Genomic DNA, 27,719 nt, shown 5'->3' with positions numbered 1-27,719 from the left:
GGTATTTACACGTCTTGTTTACATTTCCGGTATAGCAACGTGAAAAGCTACGTGAAGAAAATATATCCATATGGTTTTCTTAATTTCTCGCGTTCTTACAGGCATAAATCTTAAAGAAGTTTGGTATATTTCTGTTTGAAATTAAAGCTTAACCTGGAATTTGTCTGTGAAAATAGCATAGATTGATATCCATCTGGCATTAAACGATGCACTTCTGTTGAAAAAAAATCATTTGTCTTTAATATTTTTCTCAAAAAATAAAACAAATAAAATCCTCCAGTCCCGCCCCATACTTTTTGGTGACCCTGGATGATAATCTACTAATTAAGTTGAATTGGCCTTAGTGCTACTGTAAGTGTTTAGAAAGCCCTTAACAGTAGGTTTTCACTAAACTAAAATATATGATAAAACATGAATTGATGCATTTGTGCATCCTGTGAAGTAACGTGTGACTGTGAACACATCAAATTAACAGAAAATAAATCTCAGAACTCCTTCTAATTAGAAAAAGCCATCACATAAAGTTTAGCAATATCAAAAATGTTGATATCACTGTAATGCTATTCATAAAGAAATGTTAATTAGTCTAAAATAAATATAATTTGATTCACAAAATTACTGAAATGCAAAATGAAATTCCCCAATACGGAACTTTCGGGATGTGCCTGAACGACCGATTATATTTTACGTTTACACACCACGGTAACGTGATAATAACCAATTGTAGGGCAAAGTTGACATCGATACAAATGGTGTTTACCTAGCACACGGCCCGTAAAGAGCTATGAGCAGTCCCACGATGACGATCCGAGTCACTATTAGTGCCTAGTACCTGGGTGTAAATTAGATGGAAGGGAAAAGGTGCATTTAGACGCGTATCATTGGATGCAAAGCATGAGGTATTACCGATATCCTCAAGATATTCCCTAGATTTATTTCTCTCGCCAACTCGCATATTTCAATCAAATGCATTTTCCTATAAAATGGTTGTAGTAATTCCTTTCTTTCAAAGATAGCATTTTTAAAAATGCAGGAATTTAATAGCAATTGAAGAATTCCATGTTTGTTTACTTTGTTGTTATTGTAATCCGGAAGTGACATGCCCTACAAACGACATTCAACGCGCGATAAAAGTCGAATGGATCCGTATCTCGAAAGTCCCATATTCAGGCACCTTAGAAAATCCTGGTGTTGTAATTAAAAACAAAAATTTTAAAAAAATCTTTATCCAAATTACTAAAATGATTTTGAACAATGGAAGAGTTTCATCTCATTTCATTGTTCACATGTATTACAAGTTTGCAAGTTTTACACCTGTAAGCTGTCGTGGTAACTGGGAGTACAAGACCAATGGTCTGGTACAATAACATATTGCCAGACTAGCTGTTAACAGGCATTGTCCCTTCCAATGGTGCCCCCTGTAGTGAGGCCAACAAAATGTGCTTTTTGGAACATTTTTATACGTCCATCTTTAGAAGGGACGTATTATAGTACAGCATTGTATGTAAGTCCATCCGTTTGGGGTTTTCTGTATAACTTTCTAATTTCATTTCTCTGTCACATGCCATGCTGAAACTTGCTATGTAGCTTCTTTGTGGGTCATTCTAGATCATTTCAATTTTGATCCATTTCAACCTCTCTTGCAGGAGTTGTGCGCCTTTATTTGAAAATTATTGTTATATAGAAGGTACGTAATTTGTCCGACAAACTCCTCCCACAATTTTCAAGTGAGAACCATCTTCTTTTACAAGATATTTGTATGGATATTGAAGATGTGCATGTGGCAAGGATTTTGATTTTCTTTGATTTTTGAGAAAAATACAGGTTGTTGAACTTAATCAGTTTTGAGAAAATATTGCAAAGAGAGTACATGATTTCTTCGGCGAATTCCTCCCACAGTTTTCAAGTGAGAACCTCTTATTTTACAAAGTGTTTACATGGGTATTGAAGGTGTGCATGTGGCAAGGATTTTGATTTTCTTTAAGTTTTAAGAAATTTACAGGTTAATGAACTCGGTCAGTTTTGAGGAAATATTGCATAGAGATCGAGTACATGATTTGTCTTTTATTTTTTCTTCCCCAGTTTTCAAGTGAGGACCTTCTTATTTTTAAGAGTATTTGTATGGGTATGGAAGATGTGCATGTGGCAAGGATTCTGATTTTCTTCAATTTTTAAGAAAATTACAGGTTGTTGAACTTCCATTTTGAGGAAATGTATTAAATAAAGGACATGGTTTGTCCTTATAATTCTCTCACAGTTTAGAAGCTATGGCATTTGTATATAACTTAAAATATATGCACAGTGCAGGGATTTGATTTTCGACAATTTTGATTTTATTTATTTTTGACATTTTGAATATTGAGAGGTTGTTGAACTTTCTCAGGGAAATATTTTATACACAGAACTCTTGGTTTGTCTATCTGCCTCCTGTCACAGTTTTAAGCCAATTTAAGACCCTTTATTCATATTATGCAAAGAAAGTATGTCACAGCCTGATACCAAATGTTTCACATTATAATTTATTAATGCAATAAGTGTAAAACTAAGTAAATTGAAAATCAACTTAGAAATTGGAATTTCAATCCTATGTTTTCAAGGGAATTCACAGCGCTGAAAAATGTTACCGCCCGTGCAACGATATATCTTTTCAATCTGCGTTGAGCTAGCTATGTTTTGCCGGTGACGGATAGAAATATTTCATTTCTTTCCATTTATTTTTCGGCAGTCTTAGCTCTTGGGGGGGGGGGGGGGGAGGGGGGGGGGGTGGCTAGTCCTAATTTTCTCCCAGAGTGATTGATTGTATATTGTTTAACATCCCTCTTGAGAATTTTTCACTCATATGGAGACATCACCATTACCGGTGAAGGCCTGCAAAATTTAGGCCTATGCTTGACACTTACAGCCTTTGAGCAGGGAGGGATCTTTTATTGTGCCACACCTGCTGTGACACAGGGCCTCGGTTTTTGCGGTGTACGGGCTGAGGGTTTTTAAAAACGAGGGAATTTTTTGTTTTTCACTGTTGAAATCCACTCATCAATACACATATAGATAAAGATCAATATTTTCATTTCTACCATTTAATAGCCCCAAAATATTTTCAGAATGAATGTATTTTTTTAAAAGATGGCTTTTGATGACCTGACCCCCCCCCCCCCACCCACCAAAAAAATCCTTATTTTTACATTGTCATTATAATACTATAGCGCATTTATATAGTGTCATATCTTAAGCTCATGCTGAGCTAGTTTACTGAATTTGCCAGTGTCATGAACATGCCTACAGATTATCAACTTATTGTCTGAATGCATGCAGTTTTGTAAGACTTTTTAATAGATGAGATCTTACTATAATAGGTAATTGTGTCATAATAAATGTATTATTTTATCATTAAAAAAAAGTTAGTGAAACCTCAAATCACCGACTGACAGAGTACTGTTGCAGACATAGATATCCATCACGTCATCACCAATTGCTTATTTGGTTTTTCTTTTTTATTTTTTCCTTTTTTGTTGTTGTTGAAAATCTTAATTTGTAATCCAGCTGCATGCATTACCTGACATGTACATTACACAGGGCCATATGTTACAAACGGATGCGCGGATCCAACAATATATTTTAGTCATAAATCAATTTAATTCTTGTACCGCATGCATTTATAAGCATGCCTGAACTGCCGCGGTGGTCTAGAGGTAGAGCGTTTGCCCCGCAAGTGAAAGGTCAGGGTTCGAATCCTGGTCGCGATTTGAAGCCCTTCACCAGTCTTCATGACGTCTCCATATGAGTGAAAAATTCTCGAGAGGGACGTTAAACAAGAGACAATCAATCAATCAATATAAGCATGTCCAAGTGTTTACATTATAAGGCATGATAACATAAAATCGTATCTAAATCACAACTTTTTTTTACAACATATGTTTAGAATTCATAGGTCTGATACACAATCATACTAAACCTTGTTTATTTTCATGGTCCAGAGGTGTGCTCCTGTAATACGATACTTTGACTACTGAGAGATATTGTGATAATGCACATTTGAAAGAAATATTACTTTGGTGCATGCATGTGGAGGTATTAATTTGATCGATAAATTAAGAAAATAATGAGATTTTTATGATTTTTGTGGAAACAACATCATAATACCAGGTGAATGTGACATCATTGATACAAGACTTCCCGGAAATATGCCTCTATTTAGAACAACTAAATGGCCAAGAGTAACAATATAGTAATGTCAAGTTCATTGACTGAATTTTAAAAATATGTAAATTTGAGGCCGATTTTCACCCTTAGCACCGTCCTTAGATGTGTAAAGTGTTTTAGTTATATCTATTGTATATTTCATTGTGCTAATTTATAGATTTTGTCTTCACTAATATATTTGTAACACTGACTGTTAAATGTGTCAGTGTAACATTGTGAAGTGTGACAGTAGTAGTCCATCTGATATAATGTAATGCTGTAATGATTATTGGTATACATGTATATTGTTTAAGAATGTACATTCCTCTCCCGGGGGCCCTTAATCACACACACTTAAGATGGCCTTATCTCCCCCTCTATCCATTGCTAGACTTCCATGTACTGCTGTCCTTACCACTTTAGAATTAGAGTAAGTAATCATTTTCTCAGACATTCAATCACATCATTTTTACATATACAATTGTACCCTTGGGAACTCAAAATCTAATATGCTAGTGAAGATTAGAATGATCAAGCCACCTTTCTGAATCTATAAATATAGCATCATCCTGCAGTTGTTGTGCCTATCAGCTCAACACAAATTGATAACATAAATTAATCACAGTGGGCTAGCTGGTGGCTGTGTCAATGTGCCTGAGATTTCAGGTCAAATATTGTAATCTGAACATCTTAGCTGTTGCTGTGTAAACAGGCTAATATGTGATTTCTTAGTTCCTAAAAAGTTGTAACTATGTAAGTACATGCATGTATCATGATTGTTTTGTACTGTAATCACAGATCATTCATATTAATTGTAAAAATACATAATTATATTAAATCTTTATTTGATAAAAAAAAAAGCATCAGATATAGTAAAAACACATTGACAAAAGTAATAGTTCTTGTTTTGATCTATTAGAATTAAACCAGTGTCGGAATCTGTAAAAGCTGTACTTAACTGTGTCACACCTACAATATGTATGTGTGTGGAATGATCAGTTCTGAGGTACATGTAAATTATGTACTATTTATACCATGAAACCAAATACAACTGTGTTTTCAAAACTGTTTTATAATTGCATTATTGCAAGAATTAGTAACCTTATAAAGACCTCTATATGCTCTAAGATTCTTCAAGATGGATACGTACACACATGTATATATACATGTATATATAATATGCAACCTGTAAGCATATTCATGATGGATTTGATACATTGATATGCATTCAATTATCAGCCTGTTGTCAAACTGATAACTTTGATAATGTGATTCTTCTCTCTCTCTCTCTCTCTCTCTCTCTCTCCCCCCCCATTGATAAAAAGTAAAATTCTTGAGGGGATAGAAGATATCACGTTCCTTTATAACTTATAAACACATCACATTTATATTATTATTTTAATTTTCCTTTCATATTTGAAAATCTTAAATAAATTGGTAATGTAAATTGTAACTATATTTTCATGAAATCCGAATTGGACGATGCATGTGACAAAATTATTAGTCTAAGGAATTGAAATTATATTATGAAAGAAATCCAGAGCATTCATCCACATGCAGGCACCTGAAGCATGGATACTACTTACATCCTCCCCCCTTTTTTAATAATTTTTTTGTGGCGATAATTTCTCTGAAATGTGTGGATTCCCTGTCTACCTCATCCTTCTTTCAATATTCTATGTAATTAATTGTTTCATACTTTTGTAAGCTTTAGAGATTGGCCTTCTACCATTATGTATTTTATTATATATCCTGTTCATTAAATTGACAGAAAGTTTGTGTTAGCAGTATTGCTAAATTGGTTCTTTTACTGCAAGAAGGCATTGTCTATCACTTAATTGTAGATCCCATTTTCATCAGCTAGTGTAAACAATGGCTTTCGCATTTTGCCACTCTATTGACCACAGATCGCTGTTATACTCACCGCTCCAATTAGCAGATATCACCTCTCCAAATTTTGCATTTTTGTTTTTAATCTTTTTTTTTCAAAATTATCATATATATATATATGTGTGTGTGTGTGTGTGTGTGTGTGTGTGTATGTTCATAGAAATTCTTTATATCATGATCATTGAGAGGAGATACAGTTCCTTTATCAAATTGATTTTCTTACCAAACAGTTGTGAATACAATAGTGTTTAGGATGCCCCTTAACAAACAACTGTTAAGACAGTGCAGTGCATACACAGATGTCATGTGCTTTACAAAGACAATCTTAGAGTTTCTAATTCTGAAATTTTCCTAACTATCAGTTGTTAAGACTTTTCTGTACAAAAACACCATGTTCTTTAAATATATTCTTGGAGTTCTTTTCTTAACAAACAGTTGTTAAGAAATGTCCGTTAACAAACAGTTGTTAAGATATGTCCCTTAACAAACAGTTGTTAAGACTTGTCCCTTAACAAACAGTTGTTAAAACATGTCCCTTAACAAACAGTTGTTAGGATATGTTCCTTAAGAAATATTTGTTAAGACAGACATGTCCCTTAACAAACAGTTGTTAAAACATGTCCCTTAACAAACAGTTGTTAAAACATGTCCCTTAACAAACAGTTGTTAAAACATTTCCTTTAACAAACAGTTGTTAAAACATGTCCCTTAACAAACAGTTGTTAAGACTTGTCCCTTAACAAACAGTTGTTAAGACATGTCCCTTAACAAACAGTTGTTAAGACTTGTCCCTTAACAAACAGTTGTTAAGACATGTTCCTTAACAAACAGTTGTTAGGATATGTCCCTTAACAAATATTTGTTAAGACAGACATGTCTCTTAACAAACAGTTGTTAAAGAAATACTAGGTTGTGCAAATGGAGTTCTTTTCTTAACAATCAATTGTTAAGACCTTTCTGGACAAAGATGCTGTGTTCCTTGTAATATTTTGAGTTTTCTTAACAAACAGTTGTTAAAATTAGCTTTTTAACAACCATACAAGGGTTTTGATCAAATGGAATTGATCAAGTTAAAGTGGAATGTGTTTTGCTCTTAAATTAAAACTAAACCTTTTCAGTAAATAAGTTAAAGGAAACGTTTTAGTTTTCAATTTTAAATTAGTTTTATACTTTCCATAAACATCGGTATTCTCTGGAGTACTTCAATGTATCCTTTTTATTGTAAATATCGCATGATTTACCTAATATTAGAACATGTGCGATATGGGAATTCCTGACTTCACGTGGTCAATGTTGGTACACGTAACATGGTCAATTCACGTTCCTTATCTGTAAATCAACAAAAGAGGTTCCCCAGGGACATGTGTTCGGACATGTTTCAGTATTTTACCACGTGTATCAGATTCAAACACGAGTTTGGGACAATGTTATGTAAATTGAGATACTATTTTTCATTATAAAAGGTGGAAACATTTAGCTTCGTTATCAAATCAGCTGAACTGAAGCATTGATTAACCATGATTGCCGCCCTTGTACTAATCGTGTTGATTCAGAGTGCCTTCGGTGGCAACTTGGTGGAAGTTCTTCAAGCCGATGGGGAAACGACACTCATTTCATTGGTACAACAAGCAGGTCTGGCCGACGCAATTTTAGGAGGTAATCGTCACGTACAGTTTCAATCAGGCATAGTAAATGAATTGTTTGTCTTCTATACGATAAATCTAGAAGTTAAAACATGTTTCCCGCAGCTTGTTACCTTTCATCACAACGAACAAATAATTATTGTAGTTGTAAAACTGTCATGTATTAATGACAAGAAGATATCAATATAAAGAATTAGGGATATCCTACTTGCTTATGAAATTGTAGATAGGCTTGGTTTAGGATCTCCAAAATTTACATGTAAAGATATAGTGTGATAATTATGATTACTATGATGAAAAATAAGGTGGCAACAAACAATAGGCCACAACATAACGAAATGACAACGTGTAAAATATATACAGCAGGATAGTTGTATCGGTGGCGGTGGGTATCTTTTCTGATGCTTCGTTTAAAACATCTAATGATAATAACTTTACTGAATACGTCATACAATAACTTATTACTTCAACAGCTAATCAAACGTCACAAATGTACTAGTGGATTGTTTCATCACCAAGCTAACAAAAATTATGTACCAGTGCATTGTTACATATAAATGCATAAAATATATTATTTACAATAATATCACTCTATATGTTAATTCAGAAACGAAGACAAAAGTTCTAAATATCGTTTTAAAAACTTAAAATTCTTTATATCGATTATTGGGAGGACACCTCAGTCACTCAAGTGACCTACCCCTATACGTGTCCGCCGTCCGTATCCATTGGTCGTTATAGCTTTGGAACATGTTTATCTTTTAATCGTAAACAAATCCATCATTTGACAGCAAATTTAGTGTGTATCATTTTAAGGAGTAGGTTGATATACTTTATGAATTGCCTGAAATTATTGTTTACTATCCTAGGAGAATTCACCATTTTTGCTCCAACAAACGCCGCTTTTTCCAAACTTCCCCAGTCCACACTTGATAGTCTTCAGAAGGATACGACAGCTTTGGCCAACATTCTGAAATACCACGTGGTTAAAGGGTCTATCCACAAGGCCGATGCTTCTAACGAGCTTCAGTTGGAGACACTAGCTGGAACCAAGATTAGATTCAACATCTATCCTCACAATAATGTAAGATGTCTAGATTTGCACACTTATGGTGGATATATCATGTAAGATTGTCGTGTTATTATGGGTTAACGGGTTACGTCTGTCTAAAATATATTTGAATCTTTCCGTTGATAGGCCGTGACTGTTGAAGGATCCAAAATCACTCACTTTGATTTGACCGCCTCCAACGGTATGGTACACGTGATCGACACCGTGATGATGCCTCCAGAAGGAAGTATCGTGGATCTGGTGGCAGGCAACAGTGACCTCAGCACCCTTCTCTCCAAGGTCCAGGCAGCCGGACTGGCTGGAGCTCTACAAGGTACATGTACACCAACATCTGTACAAATATTTTTCGAAACTGCAAGTGACACATATTAATCAAGAATGACAAAATTCTATATGTAATGTTGTTTAGAATTGTATACCCATATCTGAACGAAGAATGTCCGAAACTGTGCAAGTGGCATATACCCAGAAAAGTATGACGAACTTCTCTATGTATTGTTCTGAAACATTATAGATTTTGAATTTTGTTTCCAGGTGATGGTCTCACAGTTTTTGCGCCAACCAATGCAGCTTTCCAAAAACTTGGATCCCATGTCTTGAATAACTTGAGAAGAAACCCTCAACTTCTTAAAGGTTAGTCTTAGTTTATGGAAACCATTTACACTGTAATTGAGAGAGCGGGGATAAGTATATTTCCCAAATTTGTTTCAGAAATCTTGGAGTACCATGTTGTTCCCCACACTGAATACTCCGCTGGTCTTTATAACAGAGAATACGTAAGGACGTTGGATAGTCACCATGATGTCATCAGGCTGGCAATCAGTGGTACAGATATTTCATCTTTTTTCTTTAAAGATCATTATCAATTCTTTTCTATCTCGTATTCTATATTAACTATTGATTAACTCGTAGCGGTAGCCTAGTGGTCAATGCACTCGCTTCCTTACGAGGTGTCGAGTTCGATTTTCGATCCTGACGCCGTGTTATTCCTAACACGTTTGATATAGATAATTACTGTTCATTTTGAAGGACCCATTATTTAAAGTAAAAGTGACATTGTTCGTATATGACCTATAAAACCACTGAAATATACTCCTAGTAGGTGTGAACGCACTGCTTCGGCTTTGAACAGCAAGAAGTCAAATGTTTTTCTCAAATCACATAAACGTAGTAAGGTTTCTATGACTGAAAAAGTTGTTAATGTGACGAAAAAAAAAAAACCCGAACAATAGACAAACACTGAAATTTATTTTTCAGGGAATGCTGTTACCGTAAATAGAAATGGCCATGTTGTCAAGGCTGACATTAGCGCCACCAATGGAGTGGTACACATCATAGACCACGTGCTCATTCCTGCCAGATATCTACACTCCTCTATTTTGGGAAAGTGATAACATTAGAACAAACTTTACTTTTGTTACAGTTTTTTGTTACGATGTTTTACTCAAGTACAATAATGATCGCCAGTGATATGTTATGTATATCTGTTCATATTAATACGTGTGTTGATATTAAAAATTCAAATTTAACAATGTTTACTTTTCTAGTTTATGAAGTAATATCAATGTAGATAATTTGGTATGCTGATAGAACTTCAGTACAGAGGTGAATATATGTGGCAAAGTCCATAAACATTCTTTTTTCCTTTTTTACATTACCCGAAAACAGAATTTCACACTCTTCGACATCATCCACAGTATGGATGAGGCTGAATATTGAAAACTTGTAACAACATTGTCTTTTTTGTAAAGCTCATTATTACAACTGTATTTGAAACGAACTTGGCATTAATTCCACTTTTGGTAATCGTACTTATACTCGAACTGCCCTTTCAAAGGTGAAATGCTTCAGTATTAGTGTGTGCCTGGTCGAGAAGTGGCACCTGATCCCACCTCTGGTGTGTACAGTGGTCCATGTTTGCCCAACTATCTATTTTGTATTACTTATAGGAAAGGTGAAGATAACGAACTTTGATCAATCTCATAATTCCTACAAGCAATACAAAATAGATAGTTTGGCAAACACGGAATCCCTGACACACCAGACGTGGGATCAGGTTCCTAGGAGGAGTAAGCATTCCCTATCAACCGGTCACACCCGCCGTGAGTCCTATATCCTGCTAAGGTAAACGGAGTTATCCGCTGTCAAAATATCGTCAAAAAGGAGTTATGAGATTGATCACTGTTCGTTATCTTCAACTTTCACACATTTAATATTCCAGTTAATGGGTCCGATGAATATGAGCTACTGTACCTATACTGAATTCTTAATAATATCAATAATGGCTCTTATTTATCCAGGATAACACAAAGTAGCGTATAGCTAGTTTTCATTGTGATCCTGCTTTAAAACATATATACAGACACAAAATGAACACCTACACTTCATAAAAACCCTTTAAGATAGGTAATTACTATTAGAAATTTCTGTCAATCAAAAACTTTTTTCATTTAAATAAGTTTAACAACTCATAAACTAACTAAAAAACCCATATTAGACAAACCTTTGCGGGTTTATTTTTATACTATGTGCTACAGAGCACTTATACCCCCAAATGTAAAAGCCAAATTTTAACACAATGATGCATGATCTCATGTTTTATTTAAAATATGCACCAAAGCACATCATATAAAGCTATAATATATATAATATATATATTATATATAAAAATCAATAGTTATTCATTTAGTGGGAGAATATTTAAAGATATTCAATTGAAAACATTCATACCGATTGTTAAGCCGTTCTTGGCACACTGATTTGACTGCGGATAACTCCGTTTACCTGATCAGGATATGGGGCTCACGGCGGGTGTGACCGGTCAACAGGGGATGCTTACTCCTCCTAGGCACCTGATCCCACATCTGGTGTGTCCAGGGGTCCGTGTTTGCCCAACTATCTATTTTGTATTGCTTGTAGGAGTTATGAGATTGATCACTGTTCGTTATCTTCACCTTGCATTCTTCAGAAAAAATCACAGAATATGGCAATTTTGAAAACTTCTCAAAATCTAAATTGTTTACATGCCAGTTTTTCTTTAAAACTTTTTAGAATTATATCTAAGGTTAACAAAAAAACAAAAACAACAACAACATATTTTACCATAGTTGACCAGAGATATTTTGTAAAATGGTCTCTTGAATACGTAAACCCCCATTTTTAAATATAAGTTTTACAATTATTATTTGCACACTTTGAAAATAGTAAATTGTAACAACAAATACAGTCTTAAAATCAAGATTAACAGAATATAACAATATATTTATAGATATGTAAAACATACTGAAAATTTTGTCCTACCAGACAATTAGAATACAATTAGTGGGGGGAGGGGGGGGGCACCCACCTCTTCCTTTTTCTCACAATTTTTTTGGTGTGTGTGTTATTCTTTTTGTTTTTTCGCTGTCAATCATATCATACATAAAAATACATACATGCTATCTCATACAAAAAAATAAATATAGTGTAACATATATATAGATTCTAACAACTACAGCTCATGTACAAATAATTTTGTTTCTTGAAAGTACTTGTGAAGTAGAGTTCAAGTATTCAACAACCTTGCTGATGATTTTCTGAGGATTTATAATTCTGGGTTTCTTTGAACCAAACACAAACTCATTAAAAACAGTTTGAATTCCACTGTGAGGGTCACGCCTATGTGTGATTTTTAACTTGTTCAGGCTTAGATTGCAAGTTATGAGCCTTTCAGTGATCAATGCAGATATTAAATTGCTTTGTACCATTGGAGCTACTGAGGACTTGGCACTATAATCATTCATGGTAAATATATCTGAAGATTCACATTTGAATGCTAAATTTGACTCGTACAGTTCTTGTAAACTACAAACATCAGACAAAGAAGTTATAACTGGAACTTTCTAGTCGGTGTTTAAAATTTAAAACCGGATACATAAAAGCACGGACTTTCCTTAAAAACTACCAAACCCTATCATTGCTGCTCACGAATATACTAACAGCTGTGAAGGTAAAACTCCAAACATATTTTGCAACTACATCTGCCAGAAGTGGTGTAAATCAAATGTGGAATCTAAAATATTCTAAAGAACGTTAGTAAATTTGAAATCGAAAAAACACTTTTCTCAAGTCAACAGCATCAAAACGTATGATTTTTTTAAAAACATTTTACACGACCATTCCTCGCGATAAATTAGAGTCTAGACCTTTTGATATCATAGACCGTTGCTTCTTGGATAAAAATGGAAAATGGAAGCATTCATATCTAGTGATGAGTCATCCAAAAATTACTTTGTCATATTCCACGTACAAGTACTCTGAAATTGAAATAAACAAGATGCTGAAGTTCCTCATTGACAATATATTCGTAGTGTTTGGTGATCAGGTCTTCCAACAGCCTGTTGGAATTCCGATGAGCATGAATTTTGCTTCTTTGTTAGCTGACCTGTTTTTATATTTATATGGAGCCGAACTTATCTAAAAATTTCTATATAAGAAAAAACTCTCTTGCTGTGACTTTCAATTTGACACTTAGGTATACCAACGACGTTTCATCTATTAACATTAATAATTTTCGTTCATATGTCAATTTGATACATGTATATTCCTTTGAGCCTGAAATATAATACACCACAGAGTCGTGCAATTCTGCTTCATACTTTGATATTTTATTGAAAGTAGATACCAAGGGCAAACTAACAACTCAACTTTATGACAAACGGAATGATTTCAGCTTCTGCATCCTCAATTTCCAATATTTATGTAATAATATTCCATTATTACCTTCATGAAAAGTGAAGATAACGAACAGTGATCAATCTCATAACTCCCATAAGCTATACAAAATAGAGAGTTTGGCAAACACACACCCCTGGGTATACCAGAGATGGGATCAGGTGCCTAGGAGAAGTAAGCATCCCCTGTCGACCGGGGATATAAACACCATATGCAGGTGATAATGGAATATTGCTACATGAATATTGGAAGTTCCATATGGTTTTTATATCCCTCAACTGCTTCGATACGCAAAAGCTTGTTCTGTGTATGGTCAGTGTTTAAATTGAGGAAAGCTTCTAACAAACAAGTTGATGGTGTAGGGGTATCAGCAGTCTCGTTTAAAGTCAGGATTCCGTAAACTCTGTGGTCGTTATAACAATACAACCTTTCATTGTGTCAAATGGTGTCTGACGTGTTTCATACCGATTGTTAAGCTGTTCTAGGTACACTGATTTTGACTGCCGATACCTCTGTTTACTTGATAAAGATATAGGGCTCACGGCAGGTGTGAACGGTCCAGAGGGATGCTAACTCCTCCTAGGCATCTGATACCTATTCTGGTGTGTTCAGGGTTTCGTGTTTGTCCAACGCGTTATTTTTTATTGCTTATAGGAGTTATGAGATTGATTACTGTTCCTTATCTTCACCCTCACCTTCCATACAATTTGGACTAAACAGTATCGCGATTTTTCTGCAGATGAAAATTTAATGATTTTGCAGCTCATAAGTATATAACATAATTTCAATGAAATGCTATTGTCGGTGAAGGACTGCAAAGTTTAGGCCGATGTACGACGCTGACGACCTTTAAACAAGAAGGGGACTTTATTGTTCTACACGTGCTGAGACACGGTGCCTCGGTCTCTCTGCATTCTCACCCCAAAGAAACCCTCCGCACTTAGTAACCTCTTACGATTAGTAGCAAGGAGTAGAGAGGACCTATTCAAACTCGGATCGCACGGATATATATGTACATTTGTATATTAAAAATATTAAAAGCATATTTGGTTTGATATTTTGAATAACATCTACAGCTGGTGACGTATCAATATGAGTGACAGTTCGTGACGAGACGTAAAACAAGCAATCAGTCAATGTTAATAGGCTGTATTCTAGTACGTTAACTACATTCAGACGTTTTAGCCATCCATCGTATACATGCTCATACAGGCAACACATTTTAGTTTTTTTTTAATAAAAAAGATGGACCGGTCACCAAGACTTATCAAAAGTCCTGCATTACTGGATCATTCCACCCTGGTCACGATGGTCCGCGTTGAAACTAGAAGGTTAGAAAACTCGGGTATCTTTCATACACAATATCAAATTCGTTCTTTGCAATAATCCGAGTAAGATAACTCGATGAAAGGCAAAGATAACGAACAGCGATCAATCTCATAACTCCTATAAGCAATACAAAATAGATAATTGGGCAAACACGGACCCGATCTTAAAAATATTCAGTAACTGATTTACATTGTACCACTTCGTAGCACAGCTTAATAAAAGTAAAATCAAGAAATCGTTTTGCATCTTATCAAAAAACCAATAAAACCAACAACAACAAAACCCCAGGACGCACATGTGTCTAATATTTACTGACCCGATCGTAGAGGAATTTCATTAAAGACCCAATTTTAAGTTAACACCCCCAAATTGTAAGCTGCCTGTCAATCACACAATTAACAATATATCTCAGGTGGAGTGACACCTGCAGACACCGTGGTCTGGAGCTACCCCAGAGAGGTGTTTTGATAACAATAACAGCCAGTAACTTATTGAAATAATTTATGTCATCAATTTATGATACCTCTATATTTATAACAGAAATTATTCATTGAGTCAATGACTGAAAGTAAGAGAGAGAGAGAGAGAGAGAGAGAGAGAGAGAGAGAGAGAGAGAGGTGGGTGGGTGGGTGGGTGGGTGTAGAATGTGTGTCAGCTACCCTTTAGGAATACAATCATTATTCCAACACTATGTACACAGAAACTCTGCAGGGGTCCCTGAGACAAGTCCTGTGTATATCCAAACTATAAAAAAGCATGAACAGGTAGATTTCTACCATGTTCTCTGTCTGTGTATTTCTTTGAGTGCCATGGGATATAGCAATTAACACCTTGGTAGACCCTGGACACTCCAGGTAAATAACATCTGTTTAGATAAGACTCCGCCTACATTTTCACTGACCTTACGGTCATGAGATGGGTCTTTAAGTATTTAAATGAACTAGCCCAAATGATACATCAATGCTCTTTACAAAACACTACCCCAAATCGCTAATTTAATGACTCTTGACCATCATTTCGAGCGCTGTCAGTTCAAATATTCAAAACAAATTACAAAAATATCGCTCTTCAAATTTTTCATAACACGAGGAAATATCACCCCGATCGGACTCAACATTCAATACATCAAAATGTTAACCATCTGTTTATTTCTTTACCGGAACCAAGTACTATCGATGAAGTTAAATCATTTATCTTTTAAGTTTTCGTAGAAAACTTTTAATATAAAGGTTAAAGCGAATAAATTTCAGGGTAAGCTTTTTGGTAGAGGTTGTTTGCATATCAATATAAAAATCATGTAAATCAATGAAAAGATTTTAATTCAAAGTATGTACCTAATGTTAAACGTTGAGCCTAATGCATGTGCAACTCTGTCATAACCAGGACTTATGACATAAAGAGATATGAAACTACACTTCACGAATATGTTTGAATATGAAAGGCGAAGATAACGAACAGTGATCAATCTCATAACTCATATAAGCAGTACAAAATAGAGAGTAGGGCGAACACGACACCTTGGATATACCAGAGTTGGGATAAGGTGTATAGGAGGAATAACCGTTCCCTGTCGACCGCTCACACCAACCGTGAGTCCGATGTCTTGATCAGGTAAACGGAGTTATCCGTAGTCAAAATCAGTGTGTCAAGAACGGCGATCAATCTCTTGCGCATGAAATCGCTTAAGATATATACACTCTAGATGCAGGTGATAATGATATATATGGAAAGTCGATTATTTATATAGGAATTTGAAGTATATCTATTTTATAACCTTTACGCCTGTTGTTTTTCCGGAAAGATTTTTAACAATATTTAAGTTTGAACCCATATTGTTACCCTTATCTGATTCCATGGGTCATGTCATGATTAAATGTGAGAGAATGCTTGCAAAGGATTATTATTATTCAGTATCAGATCGGTTCTGTTTCCAAATTTAATTTCTTCACAGAGGAAAAGTCACAGTTGACACTTATTATAGGATTTCAATTTCAACTGATGTTTCCTCCATAGCGCTTTGAATATACCATAATAATTATTATTCATCTGTATTAACGCCATGATGTCATAACATTATTACAATGTTATCATATATGAAAGCAATCTGGATAGAGAATGAAAAAAAAACAACCTATAATTACCGTCTTTCAAGGGTGAGTTAAAAGTATCAGTATTTCTGAGATGAACTGTGTTTGAAGACATGATTCTAACTAAATGAATTGTATTTACATCATACTCCTAAAAAGAAGTTGGGCTCGAACTAACAACTTTTCAGTCATGTAAAGTTTGGTTGATTTCTTTTAAGGTCCATACATTGTAAATACAGTTTTGTTAATTTTTATTAATATCAAAATTGTAATAAATAAGTAGAAATATTATTGTTTACACACGTGCATGCATATATCAACCAAGTCTGTGTAATGACAAGGAGTAGGGGGATCATTATTTGTGAGAGATTAAAGTGCACTTTCCATCTTAATTCCATGTCTGTTTTAAAGTATGTAGCATTTTTTTTAGTAGGACATATTCCCTTGGGTTGCCTGTCAAAGACTGTCGCATAATGGTCGACAAAACACAGAAATAAATATCAGCAATATTTCCCACGTTATTTTGAATCTTTTTTGAAGCATAAACTCTTATCTCAGTTGGTAAATAGTAAAAGGCTACCTATCTATAGAACGTAGGTTGGAATTTTGGTTTTAATTGTTCTTAAATTAAAACTAAACCTTTTCAGTAAATAAGTTAAAGGAAACGTTTTAGTTTTCAATTTTAAATTAGTTTGATACTTTCCATAAACATCAGTATTCTCTGGAGTACTTCAATGTATCCTTTTTATTGTAAATCTCGCATGGTTTACCTAATATTGGAACACGTGCGATATGGGAATTCCTGACTTCACGTGGCCAATGTTGGTACACGTAACATGGTCAATTCACGTTCCTTATCTGTAAATCAACAAAAGAGGTTCCCCAGGGACATGTGTTCGGACATGTTTCAGTATTTTACAACGTGTATCAGATTCAAACACGAGTTTGGGACAATGTTATGTAAATTGAGATACTATTTTTCATTATAAAAGGTAGAAACCTTTAGCTTCGTTATCAAATCAGCTGAACTGAAGCATTGATTAACCATGATTGCCGCCCTTGTTCTCACCGTGTTGATTCAGAGTGCCTTCGGTGGCAACTTGGTGGAAGTTCTTCAAGCCGATGGGGAAACGACACTCATTTCATTGGTACAACAAGCAGGTCTGGCCGATGCAATTTTAGGAGGTAATTGTCACGTATAGTGTCAATCAGGCATAGTAAATAAATTTTATGTCTTCTATACGATAAATCTAGAAGTTAAAACATGTTTTCCGCAGCTGGTTACTTTTCGTTACAACAAACAAATAATTATGGTAGTTGTAAAACTGTCATGTATTAATGGCAAGAAGATATCAATGAAAGGCGAAGGTAACGATCAGTGATCAATCTCATAACTCCTACAAGCAATATTAAAAATTGGGGAGATTCGAATTTCTTATCAAATTGTAGATTTACTTGGTTTAGGATCTCCCAAAGTTACATGTAAAGCTGTAGTGTGATAATCATTATCACTGTGATGAAAGATAATGTAACCCATCGATAGATCAGGAACAATATTATTGTGTTTTCAAATATTATATTGTATGAAAAAAAACCCACAACATTCGTACAAAATACTAACATTCATACTTTACATGCAATTCACTAACTCTAGATATCACCAAATTAACTTCATGCTTAGAAACATTTCTTGTATTAAATGTATAGCATTAAACTCTTAACTATTAATATAATAATAGATACATCTTGCCAGTCTGCATAACCCTATACAATATTACTTCATATGTTACGGTGTGGGTAAGTATGGTGCTGAGAGGTAAAAATGTTTTAGTAGGTATGTGAACACAACTCACACACTCTCTATCATACACTCTTTCTATCTCTAAACAGTCACGTTACATACCAACACATAGTACATAAAACAACCTGAACAACAAGTAGGTGGATCGAAGATCCAACACCTGGCTACAATAAGGCGGCAACAAACAAAAGGCCGCAGCATAGTCAAACGACAACGTATAAAATGCTTGGGGGGTAGTATCCTTCATACCATTTCTTAAGATTCACTTAAAACAGGTGAAACGTCAAACGATAAGAACTATACTGAAAACGTCATGCAATACTTTATAACGTCAAGAGATAATCAAACATCACATATGTACTAGTGCATTGTTACGTCACCAAGCTAGCAAATATTATGTATCGGTGCATTGTTACATATAAATGCAGAAACATTATTTACAATAATATCACTTTACATGTTAATTCAAAAACGGAGAGAAACGTTCCAAATATCGTTTTAAAACCTAACAATTATTTAGTGACTTATTCCTATAAGTGTCTCCCATCCGTATCCATTTGTCGTTATAACTTTGGAACATGTTTATCTTTTAATCGTAAACAACTGTATCCTTTGACAGCAAATTTAGTGTGTATCATTTGGAGGAGTGGGTAGATATACTTTGTGAATTGCCTGAAATTATTGTTTACTATCCTAGGAGAATTCACCATTTTTGCTCCAACAAACGCCGCTTTTTCCAAACTTCCCCAGTCCACACTTGATAGTCTTCAGAAGGATACGACAGCTTTGGCCAACATTCTGAAATACCACGTGGTTAAAGGGTCTATCCACAAGGCCGATGCTTCTAACGAGCTTCAGTTGGAGACACTAGCTGGAACCAAGATTAGATTCAATATCTATCCTCACAATAATGTAAGCTGTCTTGATTTTCACACTTATGGTGGATATACCATTGTAATATTGTCTTGTTATTGTGGTTTAACGGGTTACTTCTGTCTTAAAATATATTTGGATCTTTCCGTCGATAGGTCGTGACTGTCGAAGGATCCAAAATCACTCACTTTGATTTGACCGCCTCCAACGGTATGGTACACGTGATCGACACCGTGATGATGCCTCCACAAGGAAGTATCGTGGATCTGGTGGCAGGCAACAGTGACCTCAGCACTCTCCTGTCCAAGGTCCAGTCAGCCGGACTGGCCGGAGCTTTACAAGGTACGGCAACATATGTACAGGTATTTTTACGACTCTGCAAGTGACATAATTATATTCATCAAAGAATTAGAAATACTAAACATTCTGTTCCTTAGAATTGTATATCCATACATGTATCTGAACGGAGAATTCCCGAAACTGTGCAAGTAGCACATATTCACAAAAGCATGACAACATTCAATATGCATTGTTCTGAAACATTATATATTTTAACTTTTGTATCAAGGTGATGGTCTCACAGTTTTTGCGCCAACCAATGCAGCTTTCCAAAAACTTGGATCCCATGTCTTGAACAACTTGAGAAGAAACCCTCAACTTCTTAAAGGTTAGTCTTAGTTCATGGAAACCATTTACACTGTAATTGAGAGAGCGGGGATAAGTATATTTCCCAATTTTGTTTCAGAAATCTTGGAGTACCATGTTGTTCCCCACACTGAATACTCCGCTGGTCTTTATAACAGAGAATACGTAAGGACGTTGGATAGTCACCATGATGTCATCAGGCTGGCAGTCAGTGGTACAGATATTTCATTTTTTCTTTAAAGAGCATTATCAACTCTTTTCTATGTCATAATCTTTCTTAACTATGAAATAACTGGTAGCGGTAGCCTAGTAGTTACCTCACTCGCTTCGTTACCAGGTATCGGGTTTCTATTTGCGATCCTGGTGCCGTGTTATTCCTAAGATCTTTGATATAGGTAATTACTTTCCCTTTAAACACCCGTCATTAAAAGTAAAAGTGACAGTGTGTTCGTATATTACCTAAAGAAACCCTGAAACATATTCCTAGTAGGTGTGGGCGCACTGTCATGTCAGTGAACACCGACAAGTCAAATGTTTTGGCAAATCCCCTAAACCTGATAAGGTATTTATGAATGAAAAACTGGGGAATATAAGGTACATATAAAAACAACACACAAACACTATGAAAATTATTTTTCAGGGAATGCTGTTACCGTAAATAGAAATGGCCATGTTATCAAGGCTGATATTAGCGCCATCAATGGAGTGGTGCACATCATAGACCACGTGCTTATTCCTGCCAGACATCTACTCTCCTCTATTCTGGGAAAGTGATAATATTAGAACAAACTTTACTTTTGTTACAGTTTTTGTTACGATGATTTACTCAAATACGAAAATCATCGATAGTGATATGTTATGTATATTTGTTCTTATTAATACGTGTTTTGATATTAAAAATTGAAATTTAACAACATGCAATTCTTTAGTTTTCTGGTTTTATGAAGTGATATTGATGGGGATAATTTGGTACGCTTCAGTGATAGCACTTCAGTACAGAGAGAGAAATATATGTAGCAAAGGTGATGGAATGTTCTTATTTTCAAAATACCCGAAAAACAGAATTTCACTCTTCGACATCATCTACAGTATGAATGAAGCTGCATATCTAACTTTACTCAGATTTCTGCTTCTTTTGGCATGGTGCCTATCGTTGGTGCACGATTTTCCGGAAACCCGTATGGGGTTAAAGATAGTTTGACAGATGACATCATGACAATAGTATTTCTTGCATACCTTGTAATAATTTACAAATACTAACGCTCATCGGAAAAGATGCATCTGTTGTACGACGAAAAACTCCTTTGATTTTCTTGACTTACAGTCTTATGGTGGGTCGAAAGGGAGAGGCTATCTAGATCAGGCCAGACACGTGCAATGTCTCTAATTAGGTCTATAAACAATTAAAACTGTTCTAGCGGGAATAATGTCCCCGCAGTGCACATTGGATGGTGGAAAGAAGTCAATTTGTGCTTTTGATATGAAGATCTTTGAGAATAGTCAATATCTTTTCTGTAGTAAATAGAATATTTAAGATACGCTTAATATACTGTTATTCATGAGTAATATTACATGGATAAATACTATTCAGCGTACATGAGTGAGAAACAACACATCTTTATTAACAAAATCATGCACATACAGATGGACAGACAAATGCACTGATGATTCCCCTATACCTTCTTCTAAACTAATGCAGTAGTCTCTGTGAAAGAACGGATCAATACAAACGCACTCTTAAAGAAAATTACTAAGTCAATGAAGTTGAAAAAACACTCGTAAAATGAAAATATCCATATTTTCCTTGAATGGTAAAGAATCTCAATAAAAATGCGAGAGAACAACTTTTTCATATTCTTTGTCGTATGTACAGTCAAATAATAATCGGCTTTGGTACAAAAATCAAAATTCGTACACCCAAATTAAAGATCGTCATGTTACTTTAATACGAGATATTTTGATTATTCCTTTTCAGATTTCATGTGTTCGATCTCAAAATATTCCGTAAAATATTGTAAAACTTGTGATATACTGATCACTAGAAATTCATTTACTAGTAATCTCGCCGAACGTAGTTTCTATACCAAACGTTTTGATAATTTAACCTGCAAATCTTCTAATGCTGTCTACGCTGTTGAACGAAACCTATGTGGCTTAACTTATGTGGGAGAAACTAAGGGTTCACTTAATAAAAGAATATTGGGGCACATCTGTCAAATAAATAATGGTGGTAACTAACTTTTTTTTTTACAAACATTTCAATTCACCGGACCACACCGTCTTGCCCATCTCGGTCAGGATTTGGGGGGGGGGAATTACCATCACACAAATAGTCCAACATTAAGCATCCCTGTTCGTAGACAACGAGAAGATGAATGGATCAGGACTCTAGGTACTGCATTTCCATATGGATGCAATGATAATGCATATTATGTGGGAAATTTAAATACTTCACAAGGAAATAAAGTGAATGTGATGGGACTTTTCCCAATATTCAAAGACAGAAACACAGCCATGTAGATCGTTCATAAAAAAAGACCAACTAAAAATGATGTCACGTTTGATTCACTTTTACTTTAAATCAACAGACATTTGGGTCTACATCATATTCGCACAAATCTTTACTCTGTTCCATTGAGAGTTTTACATACGTTATTTCAAGACGCCACAATTAGTCTATACTTGGATTTTTCAACACCTGAATATAGACTAAACTCTATGATTCTGGATGTTGCCAATCACAGGCTCTTTAAATCACCACGGGTCATGCATGATATCCCTTTCAAATCATGCCGCCAGTTCCTTAAGCTTACATTTACAAACAAACGAATAGATGCCGTCAAGATAAAGAACATTCTCCGTCATAAAACGGTTCAGTCGCGTATTCCGACTTATTTCAAGTTCAAGTCTAATTCCAGTATTTCCTATAAATATACTTTTACTATTGCATCGACACTTTTTGATTATAAACAAACTTTGCAGTGCCTAAATATAGACAATCTTATACTTAATCAACCTACGTGTCCTACGGGCTGGACATGTCATTACTGGTGATGTTGATATAGTTGAAAACGAGGACCTCAAATCACTTATTCTAAAAGGTCCTAAATACAGCGAACTTTAGTCTTTCAATTGGCGACCGAACTTCATCTCTATTATGAATTCTGTCGGAAGATTATGCCAGACGATGCAAAAACTATGAAAAAGAAGAACTTGCTACATTGTCAGAATGGATCGAAAGTATAAGAGAAATATTAAACCCCACATTAGGCATATCATAGCTCTTATCCTTGAACGAATTTTGCTTCACTTTATTGGCACGCTGTTTTTGGCTATATTTAGCTCTAATACTTCATAGTTATTTCGGATTTCAAACATTTCGGTTAAGCATCACTGAAGAGACATTATTTGTTGAAATGCGCATCTGGTGCAACAAAATTGGTACCGTATAAGTTTTACATCAAAACAAAAGTACGTACCATCTATACTCCTGTGTTTAGTAAACCAGAAATGATAAAAGAATCAAATATGATACATAAGGAATATGTTTCGGTTCCAGCTGACAAAGCTTGTAAGAAGATTGTCTTTGTTTGTAAGGCTCATTATTACAACTGTATTTTAAACGGATTTACTTTCACTTTTGGTAATTGTACTGATACTCCAACTGCCCTTTCAAAAAATGAAATTCTTCATAACCATGCTTCAGTTTTAGACACATTTAATGTCCCAGTCAATGGGTCGGATGAATATGAGTCACCATACTTATACTGGATTCCTAAACACTACAAAATCCTTACAAACAAAGATACATTGCTGGATCCAGTAACCATTCTACCAAGCCCCTATATTTGCTCCTCACAAAAATATTAACACATGTGAAGCAGAAATTTTAAATGTACTGTGCGACTACATAAGCCAGAAGTGGTGTAAATCAAATGTGGATTCTATAAAATTCTAAAGAAATATTAGTAAACTTGAAGTCGCAAAACTTTTCTCAGTTCAACATTAAAACGTATGACTTTTCAACACTTTACACCACCATTCCTCACGATCAATTAAAGACTAGACGTTTTGCCAGTATAGACAGCTGCTTATTCAACAAAAATGGAAAACACAAATATTCCTATCTAATGATCAGTCATGAAAGTTTACTTTTTTAAACACCACTCAGATTCCACGCATAAGTACTCTGAAGTTGGAATGAAAAATATGCTGGAGTTCCTCATTGACAATATATTCGTGATCTTTGGTGATCAGTTCTTCGAACAGTGTGCTGGAATCCCCATGGACAAGAATTGTGCTCCTTGGCTAACCGACCTGTTTGTACATTCCTATGAAGCAGAATTTATTCAAAAACTTCTGCGTCTCTTGTTGTGACCTTTAATTCGACATTTAGATATATCAATGACTTATTATCTATTAACAATAATAATATTCATTCATATGTCGATTCAATATATCCCAGTGAATTCGAAATAAAGGACACCAGCGTCATCCACTTCTTTTTCATACTTAGATATCTTATTCAAAGAAGATATCAACGGCAAACTAACAACCCAACTTTATTACAAACGGGATGATTTCAGCATCTCCATCGTCAACTTCCCATATCTATGCAGCAATATTCCATTATTGATTCGATACGCAATAGCTTGTTCTGCTGATGGTCAGTTTTTGAATTGAAGCAGGCTACTGGCAAACCAATTGATGGTGCAGGGGTTCCAGCAGTATTGTTTAAAGTACGCATTTCGCAAATGCTATGGTCGTTATAACGATCTAGTTTAGCGATATAACCTATTATTGGGTCAAAGCTGTTTGATGTGTTTCACACCGATTCTTAGGCTGTTCTTGGCACATTGATTTTGACTACGGATGACTCCGTTTACCTCATCAAGATATAGGGTTCACAGTGGGTGTGACCGGTCGACAAGGGATGCTTACTCCTCCTAGGCACCTGATCCCACCTGTGGTATATCCAGGGATCCGTGTTTGCCCAACTCTCTATTTTGTATTAATATATGAGTTATGAGATTGATCACTATTCGTTATCTTCACCTTTCATGCATTATATATACACAAAGTTTGAATTAAATCTGACAACACTCCCTCAAAATGGAAGAAAAACATTAATAACGTCCTTGAATAGTAAAATATCTCAATCAAAATAACAGGTGCACAACTTCGTTAATGATAAAAAATATATATGAAGTTTTAATGAAATATGTTCATTGGTGGTAAAGATGTCCTCTGGACAAAGGATATCTACGGGCAAGCGGACGTAAAGAAGGAGAAGGCGATTCCAGTATACCTCAAAAACCTCGTTTATGGGGGAAGGGTATAAAAAGTCGTTCAGTAATATATGTTACGTAACCCCTTGTAAAAAGCTACGTAACTAAATTCATGAAATAAAAATGTTGATAAATGAAAAGTGAGTTATACAACTAGTTCACCCTTTCTCTCACATTTTCAGCATTACTCAAACACGTGTTTTTGATCCATTCCACTCCTTGAGAAATGTCAAAACTTTGCAAGTAATATCTTATAAACAAATTCGTCCATATACATGAACTAAAATATGTGTGTACTAAACAAGTTAATTAAATACAATAATGATTGGACTCCAGCAAAAACAACCATACAATTTGGATGATACAGTATATCGTTTTTTCCGCAGGTGTATAAATTAGTGATTTTGCAGGTCATAAGTATGTAAAACTTATACGGTACCAATTTTGATGCACCAGATGCGCATTTCGACAAATAATGTCTCTTCAGTGATGCTCAACCGAAATGTTTGAAATCCGAAATAACAATGAAGTTTTAGAGCTATTATAGCCAAAAACAGCGTGCCAAAAAAGTGGAGTCAAATTCGTCTAAGGATAAGAGCTATGCATGAGGGAGATAATCCTTAATTTTGAAATGAATTTCTAAATTTTATAACAGCAATTAAATATATATCCGTATTTTCAAGCTAGTAACATACTTTTAACGGAATACTATTACTGGTGAAGAACTACAAAGTATAGGCCTGTGCTCGGCGTTTACGACCTTTGAGCAGGAAGTAGACTTTATCGTGCTACACCTGCTGTGACATTGGACATAGGTCAATCAATCATTACGAGCTTTGACTGTTCATATAGTTAAAACAAATTTTAAAAAATATAGCTCGTCAAATTCATAACACTTGAAAATATCACCCCGATCATACTCAAAGTTCAACATAATAAAATGTTACATCTGTTTATTTCTTTATTGGAACCAACTAATATTGATAAAGTTCAATCATTTATCTTTTGAGTTTTCTTGGAAAACTTTTAATACAAAGGTTAAAGCGGATAAATGCAAGTTTAAGGTTTATGGCAGAGGTATTTTACATATCAATATAATATAACATTTTTGTAAACCACTGAAAATATTTAAATTTGAAGTATGTATACAACGATAAACTTTTAATATATTGCGACTCAGTCATTTGCAGGGGTTATGACATAACGACATGAAGCTACACTACACGAAGATGCTTAAATATGAAACGTGAAGATAACAAACAGTAATCAATTTCAAAACTCTTATAGCAATACAAAATAGAAAGTTGAGCGAACACGGACCACTGGATATACCAGAGGTGGGATCAGGTGTCTATGAGGAGTAGACATCCATTGTCTACGTCTACTGGTCACACCCGCCGTGAGTCCGATATCTTGATCAAGTAAGCAGAGTTATCCGTAGTCAAAAGCAGTGATCCAAGAACAGCGTAACTTTCGGTATGAATTCGGAATATACGGTGATTCAATTGGATAAATATCTATAAATGTATTATTAAAGATTTGAAAGACAAGCAAATAGCGGAATTCAGTTATAAGTTATTGAATAACATATTATGTCATAATTCATATACATGTATCAACAAAGATGTATAGAATGAATGTACACATTGTAATTAAGTTGAGACTACAAAACATTTGATTTACGAGTGTGATAATGTTTTGACGATATGAAACACTGTTAGCAGTTATCTATCCTTCAAAGTTCAATGGAAGCGCATTGTTCTTGGATTTTTTCTAGAACAAAATGATAAAACCAAATCCTTAAATTTACTTATTACTTATGTAGCCTATAGAATATACAAGCATAAAATGTTATGTAGATTAGATTCTTTAAGTGAAACGACTTTTAATATGTATAATCATGTTAAACATCAATATGTTTCTATTCATCAGTATTGAAGAATATAAATGCAAAAGAGCATAAATGTTTTGAACATCTTTGTAAATTAATGTAACTTGACTACTGTGAGGAGATCAGTATATATTGTCCTTAAATATTTATCAGTATAACTATATGGTCAATTTACAACTACATTGTTTGTTGTTCTACTGTTGCTATGTCTACATCAAAGTTGTAGATGATATATGACTTTCAAAAATACTTGTAACAAATATTTGATATATGTTATTATGTATATAGTGATATCATGTCTTTTTATA

The 27,719-nt window shown here is 34.7% G+C and overlaps 1 pseudogene; it reads left to right on the top strand.

The window, feature by feature from the left end:
- Positions 1-7,586: 7,586 nt before the first annotated feature.
- Positions 7,587-21,006, top strand: LOC125681654 (transforming growth factor-beta-induced protein ig-h3-like; annotated as a pseudogene).
- Positions 21,007-27,719: the final 6,713 nt, after the last annotated feature.

The sequence above is a fragment of the Ostrea edulis genome, chromosome 2 (assembly GCF_947568905.1).
Source record: "Ostrea edulis chromosome 2, xbOstEdul1.1, whole genome shotgun sequence".
Lineage (NCBI taxonomy): Eukaryota > Metazoa > Mollusca > Bivalvia > Ostreida > Ostreidae > Ostrea > Ostrea edulis.
This window is presented reverse-complemented; position numbering and strand designations above follow the sequence as displayed.